We start from the raw sequence: 18314 nt of genomic DNA on the forward strand, positions 1-18314 counted from the left end.
TTCAAAAGTTTTGGTTCGGTGTCGCGTTGTTGAAAGGTCGTATCAGTCGCGGTTTTCAAAATAAATGTTTAGCGCGATTTGTGCGGAAGTGTTGCGGTTTTGATTCGTTATTCGCGAGAAACTGCGTGTCTTTACACGCAAATTGGTGACTTGATTAGTTCGAAATGTGTCAGATATGATGTCATTATGAATCTCCGGAACAGTCCGAGGCGAGAGTGTAATTTTAATAGTGGTCTTTTATGGAGTTGAGAACGATTCTAGAATTGTAATCGTTGCCGATTGTTACACAATGGTGCAAAAATATTGTACAATACCGGGTTACAATTTTTCACTTTTATCTTCGACGCCATTGTTCTCTATTGAAGACTTCGGCGTAAAAACACCAAATGTCAAAATTAACAGTTTTTTTTACAACATTTTGAGTGTGTCCAAATACTTGTTCACATAATCTGGATTATCTCCAATCACAGGAGTTTTTTTCATGTTATTATTATTATTATTTTTGTTCTTTTGTTTTTTTTTTATTCAAGAACAATGTTTCGAAATTGGTTCATATATATATATATATATATATAGAACTTCCAAGAATTTGAGTAGTGTGGTTGTCTATAATGGGTAGAATTGATGAATGTTACACGTGTGTAAAGTGATCACTTAAACCAGCCTATGACGGTCGTCAGCCCCGTAAATGCCCTGACTTCCATATTCTTCTTCGTCTTTGATGATGTAAAAAAAAAAATATTTTGTTGCTTTTAGACTCTTTCAATATATCTTCTAACCCTTATCCGCACCCAATGGTGCATAGGGAACTGCATCATATATACGCAGTGTTATCTTGATCGTTAACACACGAAGGAAAGGCGATCAACCCTTCGCTTCAGGTGTAAAATTAAATAAATATTACAGTGAAAAAATCACTTGCATTTATTTTGGACCGCCTCCCCCCTTGGGAATCGAACCCGGGACCTCCAGAACGGTGGCCGAGCGTGCTGACCATTACACTACGGAGGCGGAGATAAATAAAAGATATAAATACGTATATATATTTTATTATTAAATCTATCAAGATAACACTGCGTCAATACGATGCACCATTGTGTGAGGATAAGGGTTAGAAGAAGAAGAATATAGTTTTTACAACATTCATCGTCACCGACATCATCAGTCTGATGAAGTCGGTGACGACGAAACCCAGTTTTTGGAAATAAATTAACTTTACAGTTTATCACATATCGGTCACTCCTTTGAAAAACGTCATATATCAAAAATCGTCAATTTTCAGTTGTGCATGTTTTCGGAATGTCCAGAAAATGTACTAAATCCCAGAAAAAGCGGCATATTTTTAACTTCATATTTACCCGCTACAGGGCAGGAAGTGTTGTTTTTGCATTTTGAAGAAAAGGTTATGTTTTTTATTATTATTTTTAAATATACTAAATATTTTTCAAATGGAGAAAAAACATTCAGGTTTTACCTATAAAGATCTGTTGCATAGTAAAAAGTGAAATAAGTGGCTTGATATTTATTTTTAATGCATTTCATTATATTCTTAAACTTAAAAAACGACCTCCTGAAAAATCTTGTTTTTTTTATATATTTTTTTTAATATATGACGTTGTTGAAAGGAGTGATCGACATGTGACCTCTCCGGCGGTCTCCGGTGGAATGAATTCTGTGCTTGCGAATACCCCGAATCCCCCATAAACGCACCATATGTGTCGTTTCTCCAATTTGCTTGGAATGTAGATACGCCCTCTTTGACTAGTACGGCGCAACAGCTGTTACAAAACTACAACCAGTTTTGGGCTACAAAACACGTAAGCGGAAACCCGCTCATCTTACACAATAAAGCGAATTAATTATTATTTTTAAATAGACAACTTTTTTTACGACGCGTAGTTTCGGTTTCGTATAACAGTACACGGTGGCCCGAATATGATGTCAATTCACAATCGAAAGTAACGAAATTAAGGATGAAAGTAGACTGAATGCAGTCGAAATGCGATCTCTCGGACGCATGTGCCGCAAAACGATGTACGACAGATGTTCTAATATATATATATTTTTGTAAATGGAACACTCGAATTCCAATGGCGTTCTATATTTGAAAAAGTGTATGGGAAAATTCGAAAGTTACGCTCTCAATTTTTGTAAATGGAACATTCGCATTCCAATGGCGTTCTATATTTGAAAAAGTGTATGGGAAAATTCGAAAGTTACGCTCTCAATTTTTGTAAATGGAACATTCGCATTCCAGTGGCGTTCTATATTTGAAAAAGTGTATGGGAAAATTCGAAAGTTACGCTCTCAATTTTTGTAAATGGAACATTCGCATTCCAGTGGCGTTCTATACTTGAAAAAGTGTATGGGAAAATTCGAAAGTTACGCTCTCAATTTTTGTAAATGGAACATTCGCATTCCAGTGGCGTTCTATACTTGAAAAAGTGTATGGGAAAATTCGAAAGTTACGCTCTCAATTTTTGTAAATGGAACATTCGCATTCCAGTGGCGTTCTTTATTTGAAAAAGTGTATGGGAAAATTCGAAGGTTATGCTCTCAATTTTTGTAAATTGAACATTCGCATTCCAGTGGCGTTCTACGTTTGAAAAAGTGTATTTGTAAATGGATAGAACTTTGAAGGTCATATTCTCATTTGTAATTTTTTGTAAATTGAACACTCGCATTCCAGTGGCGTTCTCTATTTTAAAAAGTGTATTGGGAATTGGGTAGAACTTCGAAGGTCATATTTTAAATTTTTGTAAATGGAACAATCGCATTCCAATGGCGTTCTAAATTTTTAAAAAGTGTATTGGGAAAATGAATAGAACTTTAAATGTCATATTATCATTAGTTAGACAACTAACTAACTAACTAACTAACCATCACGCCGCTTCCCCGCAGGGGTAGTCTTTGCAAACATTCTTTGCCTCTTCTACATTCATGCATCTCCTCAACTAGACAACTAACTAAAAAAAAAATTAGTTAGACAACTAACTAAAAAAAATTAACACAGAGAATAGAACGCCACACCAATCCGTCTTTGCACACAATCTTCGCCTCTTTAACATTCATACCCTCCGATTATTCCGACAGTATTTTTTTTCTTTATTTTAAATTCTTTTGCATTACATGACATAAATTAAAATACAATAAAAATAAATAAAATATTAAATAAAAAATTAAAAAAAAGATGCCACAAAGGCATGGCCTGTGTGTGGGCATACAATATAATTTAGGTCATAGTAAAGGTTATAAGGGTAAAGTTATTTTAAGTAGAACTAGAATAATAGTGTTAATATAAAATACAAAAAATACTTGACTACCAGAAAACATTTTTTTTAAATTTTAAATAAAATAAAAAAACTTGAAAACATAAAAAAGATGAAAAAGCAAAATGTTAGCAAGCATGTACTACAAGAAAAAAGAGCTTGAATCTGTCTCCTCAGTAAATAATTTCAATTCAAACCCTTATCCGCACCCCAATGGTGCATAGGGCACTGCATCATATAAACGCAGTGTTATCTTGATCGTAAACACATGAAGGAAAGGTGACCAGCCCTTTGCTTCAGGTACCAGGGTAATATTGAATAAATATGACAGTGAAAAAATCACTTATATTTATTTTAACCCCTTGGGAATCGAACCCGGGACCTCCAGAACGGTAGCCGAGCGTGCTGACCATTACACTACGGAGGCGGACAAACAAACTTAGGTAATTAACATCTAACAAATAGTCTTTGTGGAATAAGTTGAACAGTTTTTTGTTTTTGTAATTTGGAATACTTGATCATGCCAAGTTTTCCTCGGCCTTCCTCCGCATCTCTCATCGCGTGTAAGCCCCGAGTTGCGACACCCCGCGCACTCCGCACGAGCGCAAGGCGTCGATTAGCGCGCGATGATGCGTCAGTATGCCGTAATGCCTCTAGTCTGTAGGGCTCGCGGCCAGTGAAAGTGGATTGGCGCGTTTATGCAAAGTGGATACCGCGCGCGGAATGCGCAATCGGAAGAAAGCGAACGCGCTCCTTTCTTCTGCTATAGATTGCTGACAATAAATAATAATTATTTATTTATCGATTTGGCGTTTCTTTTGTAGAACTCCATTTAAATTTATGTATTGAATGTTTAAAAAAATACTGATTTTTTTAATCTACTAAGTCATTATTAAAATGTAACTTTGTATGAAAATATTATTTTTTGACATCTCATCAAAGATGAAGAAGAATATGGAAGTCTGGGCATTTACGGGGCTGACGACCGTCATAGGCTGGTTTAAAGTGATCGCTTTACACACGTGTAACATTCACCAATTCTACCCATTATTGACAACCACTCTACTCAAATTCTTGGAAGTTCTGTATATATGAACCAATTTAGAAACCTTGTTCTTGAATCACTAGAACTTCACTAGAGACATCTATTGGTGAGATGTAAAGAAGCTTTTTACTAAGCAGAAACTCTTATATTAGTATGTGAGATCCGAATCCTGGATTATAATCACACACATGAGAAACGCCAGAAAATACCATTTTCATTTTTATTATTTAATTTATTTAATTTTATATTATTTGTTTGAAAATCACTATATATTTATTTTCTAACCCTTATCCGCACCCAATGGTGCATAGGGCACTGCATCGTATTGACGCAGTGTTATCTTGATCGTTAACAGACGAAGGCAAGGTGATCACTCCTGCGCTTCAGTGACCAATCCAAGGTAATTTTAAATAAATATCAGAGTGTAAAATCACAAATATTTATTTACACCCCCCATGGGAATCGAACCTGGGACCTCCAGCACGGTAGCTGAACACGCTAACCATTACACCACGGAGGCGGATAAATTTATAGTGACTTTAAAACGAGGTTACATTTTATTTATTAAATGGAAAATCGCAAAGTTAGTGCTTTAAATATAAATTATGCTACCAAGTTATATTTACTAAGTAAAACTTAAATAAAAAATGGATAGATTTTACCACAAAGTGACTGCCGAATCAATTAATGAAATTATATTTTATTGTTGAAAAAAAAACTATTACCTAAGTACCTAGAATTGTATAGCTATATTTGAACCGTCAGTCCATTTAATCTTCACATTCGTTTGAAAATGCCATAACTAGGCGAAACAATTGTACCAAAATTTATTTTTATGTGTTTTTTTAACAATAAAATACAACTTATGCCCAAAAACTCAGTGTTTGATGTAAAATTTAATATTTTAAATAATTATTTACTGAACTAGTCTGAAGATGTCGGTTACGACTAAAACCGGTTGGTAGTCAAATAAAATTCACGTGGAAAAAATTACATAGTTATTTTATTCTACAATATGAAATCATTAAATCGCACAAAAAGGTAACAATTTTACAAGCTAGAATTCCTGATTACTTAAAATCATTTATGATGGAAATGTCACCTTTTGGTGAGGACTTCCACATGTCGCTCACCCCTTTCAACGTCATATATAAAAAAAATCGTCAATTTTCAGTTGTGAATGTTTTCGAAATGCCCAGAAAATGTACTATATACCAGCAAAACCGGCATATTTTTAACTTAATATTTACCCGCTACAGGGCAGAAAGTGTTGTTTTTGCATTTTGAAGAAAAGGTATTGTTTGATTATTTTTTTAAACATACTAAATATTTTTCAAATGGAGAAAAAACATTCAGGTTTTACCTAAAATGATCTGTTGCACAGTAAAAAGTTCGATAAGTGGCTTGATATTTGTTTTTAATACATTTTATTATATTTTTAAACTTTAAAAACGATCTCTTTAAAAATCAAGTTTTTCGATAAATGACATTGTTGAAAGGAGTGAGCGATGTGTCTTGAGGCCTCTAGTATCGCGCACCGTCCCTTGAGAACCTGTGGCCTAGGGCGTGTCGTGAACACGTTTACATATCTGCGTCAGCGTCGTAGATCTAATTCTTTAGACAGTCGTCATGTCAGCATATATTACAGCCATTATCCACAGACTCATATCGTAGTCGTACAGGAGAAAGTGACCAACTACCAAAACGTAAAACATTTAAGTCACTTTTGCTTGGCAACAAAATAAACATCAATGCAGTCGTTTTTAACAAGTCAATATATTATACTTCCATGTTTAAAGTCCTTTGGAATTTTTGAGGGCAATATTAAGCTAGTAAGATATCAAATAGTCAATGATCACGTTTTTGTAAAACAATGCACTTGGTCACTTTCTCCTGGATGACTACGATATCTTCGTCAGCATAGTAGATCTAAATCTCTAGACAGTCGTCCTGTCAGCATATATTACACCCATTATCCACAGACTCATATCGCGTCTGTCACTGGCTCGTCTGCCGTGGGAGTCCACGGCTCAAGGGCCCGAAACCGGAGCTCTGTCATTGGCTCGTCTGTCGTGTGAGTCCACGACGCAAGGTCCCGAAACCGGTACTTTGCCTGCGGCACTCATTATCCACAGAGTCATCTCGCGTCTTTCATTGGCTCGTCTGCCGTGGGAGTCCACGACGCAAGGGCCCGAAACTAATTCTCACAAATAAGCAAATTTTCACACGTACTGTCCCGAAGTACGCATATTTCATGCATTCGCATATAAAATTACTGCCATTTTCGTATTTGTTTTGCAAAATAATGTGCATTTCCGTGTGGTATGGTTTGACATTACTCACATTCGTACATATATATATATATATATATATATATACACACATATACACATATGCACATATGCACATATGCACATAAGCACATACACACATACACACATACACATATGCATACAACAGATATTTATATGTATATATATATATATATATATATATATATATATATATATATATATATATATATATATATATATATACCTATAAATATGTGTTAAAAAGATCTGTTGCACAGTAAAAAGTTCAATAAGTGGCATGATATTTATTTTCAATACATTGTATTATATTTTTAAACTTTAAAAATCTTCTCCTGGAATATCACGTTTTTTTATTTATGACGTTCTTGAAAGGAGTGAGCGATATCAGCAATTAAATCATTTATCAAGAGATTAGAAAGAGTACAATGAGATAGTTGATCTGGAGACCTCGCTATCACACGACCACTTGCGTCACAGCTGCACAATGAGTGTTCACCTCCAGCAGCTGATATGCCCGACACCCCCGGCGAATAATGTCCGATCTGCGTTTAAAGCAAAATGAATGAAATCGAAGAATATATCGTAGTCCTACAGGAGAAAGTGACCGAGTGCATTTGAAAAAAAAACTTGATCATTGACTTTTTGATATCTTACTAGCTAAATATTGCCCTGAAAAATATCCCAAAGGATTTTTAACTAGGATGTATAATATATTGACTTGGTAAAAATGACTAACCGCATTGATGTTTATTTTCTTGCCAAGCAAAAGTGACTTAAATAGCCCTCCTGAACATTTTACGTTTTGTTAGTTGGTCACTTTCTTCTGTACGACTACGCTATACATATCGCTCACTCCTTTCAAGAACGTCATAAATCAAAAATCGTCAATTTTCAGTTGTACATGTTTTCGGAATGCCCAGAAAATGTACTTTATCCCAGAAAAAGAGGCATATTTTTAACTTAATATTTACCCGGTACAGGGCAGAAAGTGTTGTTTTTGCATTTTGAAGAAAAGGTATTGTTCAATTATTTTTATAAATATACTAAATATTTTTCAAAAGGAGAAAAAACCTTCAGGTTTTACCCAAAAAGATCTGTTGCACAGTAAATAGTTCAGTAAGTGGCTTGATATTTATTTTTAATACATTGTATTATATTTTTAAACTTTAAAAACGTTCTCCTGGAAAATCAAGTTTTTTGATTTATGACGTTCTTGAAAGGAGTGAGCGATATATGTATGAACCCATTGAACGCAATGAATTTGTTATACTCGCTTGTCTCAAAGCGAGTATAAACATGAGCCGCGCGTGAATGCTACACGCAAAGAGAATAGTGTGTACTAGCATCTGCAAGAAGAAATTTTATAGTATATCATATTTCGTCAACATATAGTGATGGTTTTTGTTTTCATATTGTTTAATTTTATTAAAAGTAAAAGAGGTAATGAGGGGATCCCGAGGGGTGGGGACGAAGTGTCGGCCTCTGTCCGTACATCCTCCTCCCCCCTCATTAATTGAATAGAGCATTATTCATTTCTTCAGAAATATTTTGAAGATTTTCCTCTATGTGCAGCTGACAGAGAGTCCCTCAGGACTCCATAACTGCTGCGGGTGGATGGCGGGCTCAGATTAAAAAAAAAGTGATGGTTCGCGACATATTGAATACAGTAAAGTGTTATACTCGCTTGTATTAAAGCGAGTATAAACATAAGTTGCGCGTGAATGCTACACACAAAGAGAATAGTGTGTATTAGAATCAACGAAAATAAATATTAAATTACTTATTTATTATTTTAGTACCTATAGTTTTAGATCATCCATATATATTCTGTAGATACTACTATATTCACAATGTGTGTTGATGTTGTATCGTGCAGAGTGCAATAGGTCTGTTGGTGATTGATTTGCTGCAAAAAAACGACCCTGACTAGCTGTCACTATTACATCATTAGTTTTAAGTACTTTGATAGAGAACTAGTAATTTTCTTGTTCATCTAAAATACACACACACACACATATATATATATATATATATATATATATATATATATATATATATATATATATATATATATATATATATATATATATATATATATATATATGTATATATATATGTATATATATATATGTATATATATATATATATATATATATATATATATATATATATATATATATATATAATATATATATATATATATATATATATATATATATGTATATATATATATATATATATATATATATATATATATATATATATATATATATATATAATATATAATATAATATAATTAGTAATTCCTTCTCTGTCCAAGCGGCCAGACTATGGAATGAATTGCCTCTCCGCGTAAACAAATGCACCTTCTCTTATAACTTTTAAGGAACGTCTGAGACATTACTATCTAACATTAGAATCCTAACTGTCCATCAAACCTCCTCCCTCTACCTCCTTCCCTAAACTCCCTTCTTCCTTTGCCTTCCTTATTATCATCAATTTGTAATTAATGCTTTTTTTAAATGTTCAAGTACTATCTACCCTCTGATTGCAAACAGCTATATATGGTATCAAACGTTGTGACCAATATCACTAGTCTGTTTTTGGTTGGCTGGAAAATTGCCTTTTAGCAATAAGCCCGCCAATGTACCATTCTCTTTTCTGTACATGAATAAAAAAAAATTACAAATATTAATACGCCAGCCGAGTCGCCTCACCATTTCCTCCCAATTTGCGGCCATATCCTGAAACCGAGCGACGCAAATTGCGACGGCAACCAACGCCGAGAAATTTGGCGTTTCGCGTCAATTTAGCCAAACTCGGACGTTTATCTAATCTAAATTTTACGCGGGGGTCGGCGGACGTTTATTTTTGGGCACATGATGCCATAACGGCGTTTTCTGAGGTATCTCTACATGAGAGAGTACGGCAATAATTAAAGAAAACACTTTGTTTTTTACCACTTGAGTTTTTATTAAAGACTACATGTTTCAGAAGTTAAACTTCCATCATTCAGGTCTGTATAATAACTAAAATATAAAATATAAAATTTTTCTATAAATAAGGAGAGGGGAAAGTAAGGGGAAGGGGTTAGTCAAGGAACGGAGTTTGAAAACAAAGGAAAAATTGAAAGCAATGGCGAAGAATTTTGAAACAATATATTATTTAATAAATTATTATTAGAATTCAGGTTTTTTTGTATTTCTAAATTTTCAAGATAATTCATAATTTGGCCTTTATATGGAACAAGGTGTAATAATTTTAATTTATGAGAGTGAAATGAGTGATTAGTATCTATTATGTGAAAAATAATAACTAACAAGACCGCTATGATGTTCTTTAATTCTAATCTTTAAATTTCTCGCAGTTTGGCCAATATATTTTCTATCACAATCTCCACACGAAATTTCATAAACACCACTTTTTTGTAATAAATCAATTTTAGATTTTGAGTTATCGAGGATTTTATGTAAATTATTATTTGTATAATATGTAGGTTGTATATGGGAGGGTAAGATTTTTGAAATATTTTTAATTATTGAACCCGTATAAACAAAGTGTTTTCTTTAATTATTGTTACATGTCTTACCACAAAGTTAATGCCTAAACAATAAATAAAATAGAGAGTACGGCTATTATCCTCGGCTCTCCCCGACCCAGTTTCTCCAGGGTATGCTCGGCTACAACAGTTTACAGACTAGAAAGAACGTGTATTTGATGAGGCATTTTTATCCATTGTTTGCGCGGTATGATCGATAATCCTGAAATTATTAATGATGATGTTTGATCTAATGTGCTGCATCCTAAGGGTGTTATCTTTGTGTTGTAAAATTCATTTTTCAGGAGGTCGTTTTTAAAGTTAAAAAATATAATCAAATGTATTAAAAATTAGTATCAATCCACATATTGAACTTTTTACTGTGCAACAGATCTTTTTAGGTAAAACCTGAAGGTTTTTTCTCCATTTAAAAAGTATTTAGTAATTTAAAAAAATAATTATACAATACCTTTTCTGCAAAAAGCAAAAACAAAACTTTCTGCCCTGTAGCGGGTAAATATTAAGTTAGAAATATACCGCTTTTGCTGGGATATAGTATATTTTCTGGGCATTTCGAAAGCACGCACAACTGAAAATTGACGATTTTTGATATATGACGTTGTTGAAAGGAGTGAGTGACGTATCAAATTAATACAATTTTGCGGCTATTAGGATAATGAATATGTCGGTAAAGGAAACAGATGGAGCGAAATCTGTGATTGTATATGATAGAGGCCAGTTATGAGAATGCTTTGACACGCATTTGTTTGCTAAATCAAACTAACTAACTAACCATCACGCCGCTTCCCCGCAGGGGTAGGCAGAGAGAATCGAACGCCACGCCACTCTGTCTTTATCATTTGTCTAAATCATTTCCACAATAATATTTTCCCCAATTCATTCACAGTGAAGCGCCCTTGAGGTATTTTTTTTTCGAAAATGGCGCTATATAATAATAATAATAAAACCCTTATCCGCACCCCAATGGTGCATAGGGCACTGCGTCATATAAACGCAGTGTTATCTTGATCGTTTACACATGAAGGAAAGGTGATCAGCCCTCCGCCTCAGGTACCAGTCCAGGGTAATATTGAATAAATATGACAGTGAAAAAATCACTTATATTTATTTTACCCCCCTTGGGAATCGAACCCGGGACCTCCAGAACGGTAGCCGAGCGTGCTGACCATTACACTACGGAGGCGGACATCCAGTTATCCAAATTTATTATTATTATTATTATTTGAGCCGTGTGACGCCAAACAGCCGCAACTTGAGTTACGGCTAGTTGCCTTTACACTAGTTGCTCTATACGAGTGCATTTTGCCGTCTCGATAAACGATATTTCGCGACGATTCACAATTGCTACATAAACTTCGGTCCTAAAACGACTTATCGGATGCATTTTATCTCCTTTCCAAACTGTAGTGTGACAGTATGACTCAGTGGCGTGCCTAGGGTTTACCAGTAAGGCAAGCCCATTATTTTTCACATTCGTGAATACATGATGTACCTATAATTTCTTCACCTCATATCATTCCCAGTATAGTAAGCACCCAGAAAGTATTATAAATATAAACAATGTATTGTAATCATTGTAAAAATATGCCAACATGTAACTTTTGTAAGGGATAGCCATCACCTTGAAATAAAGAAAATGTTCACTGAAATAAAATATCTTCCTCAGATATTAACCATAACCAATAAGTACCATCACCATATAATGGCATGGATAGTGTTTAATAATCATGTAAGCGCGCGATAATTTAAAAATAGTCATACATTAATTATGTATTTTTAATCATTTGGTCTAGATTTAGTAATTTTTATTTGGAGTTGTTAGGCAAGCCGGGCTTTTGGGCTTCTAGGGAAGTACCGCCACTGGTATGACTATCTTATCATACATTATATGTACATACACGTAACGTGTGCGTTTTTATTTATCGTATCATTTTTTGACTTCTCAACATAGATAAAGAAAAATATGGAAGTCTGGGCATTAACGGGCTTACGACCGCCATAGGCTGGTTCAAATGATCACTCAATTCTACCCATGATTGACAACCACACTACTCAAATTCTTAAAAGCTCCATATACCCATATGATCCGATTTTAAAATATTGTACAATAATATTATTTTTTGATATCTCATCAAAGATGAAGAAGAAAATGGAAGTCTGGGCATTTACGGGGAATGCCCAGACTTTACTTTACTTTACTTTCCCCGTAAATGCCCAGACTTCCATATTCTTCTTCATCTATATAGATATCGCTCACTCCTTTCAAGAACGTCATAAATAAAAAAAACTTTAAAACTTCAGGAGAACGTTTTTAAAGTTCAAACATAAAATACAATGAATGAAAAATAAATATCAAGCCACTTATTGAACTTTTTACTGTGCAACAGATCTTTTTAGGAAAAACCTGAATATTTTTTCTCCATTTGAAAAATATTTAGTATATTTTAAAAAAATAATCAAACAATACCTTTTCTTCAAAATGCAAAAACAACACTTTCTGCCCTGTAGCGGGTAAATATTAAGTTAAAAATATGCCGCTTTTGCTGGGATATAGTACATTTTCTGGGCATTACGAAAACATGCACAACTCAAAATTGTCGATTTTTGATTCATGACGTTCTTGAAAGGAGTGAGCGATATGTCAACAAAATAATATGAAATATAACTCCTATAATTGTAGATTATCCAGATTTGTGAACAAGTATTTGGACGCACTTAAAAAATGTTTGTAAGAATGTGATCATGCGATAGCGTGTGCGAGTACCGAGTTGAATCTAGGCTACCCCACACAACACGAAGAGCGCCGACTTGACCGCATTTCTTCAATGCAGACGCATCGCGTCACTGCAGTTGCTGCCTTACTGCGATTGCAACACGACCTTATCGCTTACTCCTTTCAAGAACGTCATAAATCAAAAAGCTTCAATTTTCAGTTGTGCATGTTTTCGGAATGCCCAGAAAATGCACTATATCCCAGCGAAAGCTGCATATTTTTAACTTAATATTTACCCGCTACAGGGCAGAAAGTGTTGTTTTTGCATTTTGAAGAAAAGGTATTGTTTTTTTTTTAATATGCTAAATATTTATCAAATGGAGAAAAAACTTTCAGGTTTTACCTAAAAAGATCTGTTGCACAGTAAAAAGTTCAGTAAGTGGCTTGATATTTATTTTTAATATTTTATTTAGTTATTATACAGATCTGAATGATGGAAGTTTAACTTCTGAAACATGTAGTCTATAATAAAACTCAAGTGGTAAAAAACAAGTGTTTTCTTTAATCATTGTAACATGTCTTACCACAAAGTTAATGCCGAAACAATAAGTAAAACATTTTATTTTTTGACATCTCATCAAAGATGAAGAAGAATATGGAAGTCTGGGCATTTACGGGGCTTACGACCGTCATAGGCTGGTTTAAGTGATCACTTTACACACGTGTAACATTCACCAATTCTACCCATTATTGACAACCACACTTCTCAAATTCTTGGAAGTTCTATATATATGAACCAATTTAGAAACCTTGTTCATGAATCACTAGAACTTCACTAGAGACATCTATTGGTGAGATGTAAAGAAGCTTTTTATTAAGCAGAAACTCTTATATTAGTATATGAGATCCGATTATATGCCCAGACTTCCATATTCTTCTTCATCTTTGATGAGATGTCAAAAAATAATATGAAAATAACTCCTGTAATGGGAGATAATCCAGATTTTGTGAACAAGTATTTGGACACACTCAAAATGTTGTAAATAAAACATTTTATTATATTCTTAAACTTTAAAAACGACCTCCTGAAAAATCAATTTTTTTTTATATATGACGTTGTTGAAAGGAGTGAGCGATATGTGATTCTAACAGAAAATAAAAATCAAAAAGATGAAAATGAAAAATGTTAGCTAATATGTATTATATCAGTTATATGTACGTTTAAAAGAAGAAGGTACTTAGATATCTTGTTTTAATAAATAATTGAAGCAAAATTTTAGCACTCTTTGTCCGCCTCCGTAGTGTAATGGTCAGCACGCTCGGCTACCGTTCTGGAGGTCCCGGGTTCGATTCCCAAGGGGGGTAAAATAAATATAAGTGATTGTTTCACTGTCATATTTATTCAATATTACCCTGGACTGGTACCTGAGGCGGAGGGCTGATCACCTTTCCTTCATGTGTAAACGATCAAGATAACACTGCGTTTATATGACGCAGTGCCCTATGCACCATTGGGGTGCGGATAAGGGTTTTATTATTATTATTAATCTATTTTTTTTTCTGATAATATCTGTTGTATTCTTGTCAGCGCCCTATATTATAACTTAAAATATAATGTACACCCACACACAGGCCATGCCTTTGTGAGATCTTTTTTGAACCTATAAATATTTTTTTTTCTTCTTAATATATTATATTGTGAAATGCAAAAAAAAAATTTTTTAAATAAAAATTGTAAAAAACGTAGTGGAATGGACCAACAGATATGGCAGCTTCTGTTGGCCCAATCAGAAAGCGATTTTTTTCACGGAGTCTCTCGATTGGCTGGGTCGCTCTTGCGCTTCCCTCCGACAACTGCGCGCCACCGCCCCCCTCGCCCGCATGACATCAGCCCGGCTAATTGGATTACCAGCCCCGAACGGACGTGTCACTGTAATAACTTGAATTTGTATGAATGGTTTCCCGCTGTTTGAGTCTGGCCCGGTTTTTACGTCGTAGCTTCGTACAGTCAGACCCGGATATGAGAGAAAACTCCTTGTAAGAGTGCATAATATAACACTCTCCTTACATATCTTGTTCAAACCCTCATCCGCACCCGATGGTGCATAGGGCACTGCATCATATAAATGCAGTGTTATCTTGATCGTTGACACATGAAGGAAAAGTGATCAGCCCTCCACTTCAGGCACCAGCCTATTTATTCAATACCGGGGTAGTATTGAATAAATATTACAGTGAAAACATCACTTATATTTATTAAACCCAACCCTCATCCGCACCCTATGGTGCATAGGGCACTGAATCGTATAAATGCAGTGTTATCTTGATCGTTAACACATGAAGGAAAGTTGATCAGCCCTCCGTTTCAGGTACTAGCACGGGGTAGTATTGAATAAATATTACAGTGAAAACATCACTTATTTTTTTACCCCCCCCCCTCTCCTGGGAATCGAACCCGGGACTTCCAGTACGGTAGCCGAGCATGCTGACCATTACACTGCGGAGGCGGACCGAATTCTATAATATAATTAAAATGTAACTTTGTTTTAAAATCACTATGAATATTATAACTTAATTATAATGTCTACCGGTTCCGAAGCTAACCGCTTCTTTATCAAGACTGATTAATACTAAAACACTATGTACTTAACAAAATTCTAAATATTTTGACGGCTAGGCAAAGGAGCTTGGGTAGATCTCAAGTGGCTTTAATTTCTTGTGTTGATTGGCAGTCACAGGCAAAAGGGATCAGGGATGATGAGGGATTGGAAACATATTTAATAACGGACTTTTAGAAAAATCGTTTACTTGTGCATTTAATAGTTGTAAATTATTATTAATTGCCTTTTTAATTTATAATATTTCCAAGTAATCTAATCTAAGTCCTCTGTTGCACGTGTGTAATATATTTAGACGTTTATTTTTATCAAATGAGTGATTATTTTATATTAGTTGATTGGCCAATTCAGATAAATAATTATTATTTAGACATCTTGTATACTCTTTACATCGGATGTTAAAATGTTTTCCCTTTATATAAGCTATATATAATGTTTTCCCTATATATAAGCTTCGTCAGGAATGACGATGTGAGGAGAAGAACTCAACAGCCCCTCATACTGGAAGTCCTGAAGAGGAGAAGGTGGACATGGTTGGGACATGTCCTTAGAATGCCACCTGAGAGCATCAACCCCTCGTGTCTCTTCTTCCAACCCCGAGGATTCCGGCGCCCCGGAAGGCCGCTGACGACCATTCACCGGCTATACTCAGCGGATCTTCGAGACGCCGGACTGACCTGAGAGGAAGCCAAGGAGATGGCGCGTGACAGAGTGACTTGGAGACGACTCGTGTTGGCCATATGCTCCACCTAGAGAGCGAACATGGAAGAAGAAGAAGAAGATATATAAGCTGTTTTTAAAATATAAATTATACTCTCCTTATCATTCATCGTGGAATACGTCGTTCCACGATGTCAAGATAGAATGATAATTGATCATTATCATGATGTGTTATTATTGGCTAATAAATTAATTATGAAAAACCACAAGACTATCGGTAGCATTCTTATTGAAATCTGTAGAGAAGTGAGCGAGATATGTGTCGCCTACTTTCAAAATCCGCCAGATCCAATTTTATAATACATATTTTAAAATAAAAACTGTATCGGAATGCCAATTGTGGGTTTTATTGTTTCACATAGTGAAATACTTGAAAACCCTGCTAAAAATACTTAAAAAAACAGCGTTGTATTTCAAACTCCGCTAAATTGATGCAACTTGCCTTCTGACCCATATCGGCCAATCAGAGAGCGGGGATAAGTCAAAAATTAAGATGACGTCATTATCGGTTTGTGTCTCGTATTTTTTTTTAAATACTGCAAAAAAATCCAAAAAATGGGAAAATTCTCCATTTCATAATATTTCATCTAATGACAGACAAATCTTTGAAACATAAATGTTACCCGGAAAATTTGCATTTTTTGTAAAATCGACTAACATGGATCTGGCGGATTTTGGAAGTAGGCGACACATCTGAAGGTGTAAACTTTAGATATTTTAATAAAACGAAAAACGGACACCGCTATACGTCATCGGGTGAGTTATGGGGCATGTCCCTTTATGTATCTGCTTTATAGAGCTGTAATAGTAATATCATGGATTCGTTTCTGTGACGTCATTCGTTACCAACTTACGAAAACAACGTTTTTACGAAGGCGAATTTTGCAAAAATAAAATGATGAATGAAAATATTGATTATATCGGTTGTTATAAATACTTGATTGTTTATTTACCACTAAACTACCATTTGTGTTTAAACAAATATGAGGGGTGGGGGGGGGGGATCGGAAGGTGGACCATAGACATAAGTCCATCGTTTCTGTGACGTCATTCATTACCAACTTACGAAAACAACGTTTTTACGAAGGCGAATTTTGCAAAAGGAAATGGGGAATGAAAATATTGATTATATCGGCTGTTATAAACACTTCACGAGCCTTACACAATCCTTTATAGGTTGAGTGTGTTAAATTAGATATTCCTCCCTAGTGAAAATACCCTATTGGAGCAAACGGAAACTCGCATGTAAAAACTGTGCCTATCTTCATTTCAATGAATGAGTGCGTCTCATTGTAATCTATTTACCATAACACTATTAAAGACAAAACCCACCACTTCCAAGTACAGTCTGTTCACAGTTATTTTAGCTCTAGTTTTTTTACTAACAACCATCACGCCGCTTCTCCGCAGGGGTAGGCAGAGAGAATCGAACGCCACACCACTCTGTCTTTGCAAACACTCTTTGCCTCTTCTACATTCATGCATCTCCTCATACATACCCGACGATTATTACGACTCCTGACCCGGCCGCTTTCAAGTATTTGACATACCTGATTGTGCCTGAAGTTTTCCTCGGTCGTCCTCTGCTTCTTTTTCCAACTACATTCGCCTTAAATTATATAAACTACCAAATAAATAATTTTAAAAATGTTTAGTTATTTTTACCTCAATTTTTTTTTTAAATAATAAAAAAATAAGTAAAATAAATAATAATAAAAAATAGATGTAAAATAACTGAACAGACTACATGCGTTGTTGCATATATGTTTAGAAATGATTTTATTATTTTTTTTTTAACTAATATTTCGCTCACTCCTTTCAAGGTCATAAATCAAAAATCGACAATTTTCAGTTGTGCATGTTTTCGGAATGCCCAGAAAATGTACTATATCCCAGCAAAAGAGCCATATTTTTAACTTAATATTTACCCGCTACAGGGCAGAAACCTTGTTTTTGCATTTTAAAGAAAATGTATTGTTTAATTATTTATTTAAATGTCCACCTCCGTAGTGTAATGGTCAGCACGCTCGGCTACCGTTCTGGAGGTCCCGGGTTCGATTCCCAAGGGGGGTAAA

The 18314-nt window shown here is 34.7% G+C and overlaps 1 protein-coding gene across 1 annotated transcript in view; it reads left to right on the forward strand.

Moving 5' to 3' along the window:
- Positions 1-18314, forward strand: part of LOC148301406 (uncharacterized) — a 37041-nt gene that overhangs the window by 421 nt on the left and 18306 nt on the right. The gene's annotated exons all lie outside the window — the stretch shown is intronic.

Source organism: Brachycentrus maculatus, unplaced genomic scaffold, assembly GCF_059751285.1.
Source record: "Brachycentrus maculatus isolate JH-2025_06_01 unplaced genomic scaffold, ASM5975128v1 h1tg000566l, whole genome shotgun sequence".
NCBI classification, from domain to species: Eukaryota; Metazoa; Arthropoda; class Insecta; order Trichoptera; family Brachycentridae; genus Brachycentrus; species Brachycentrus maculatus.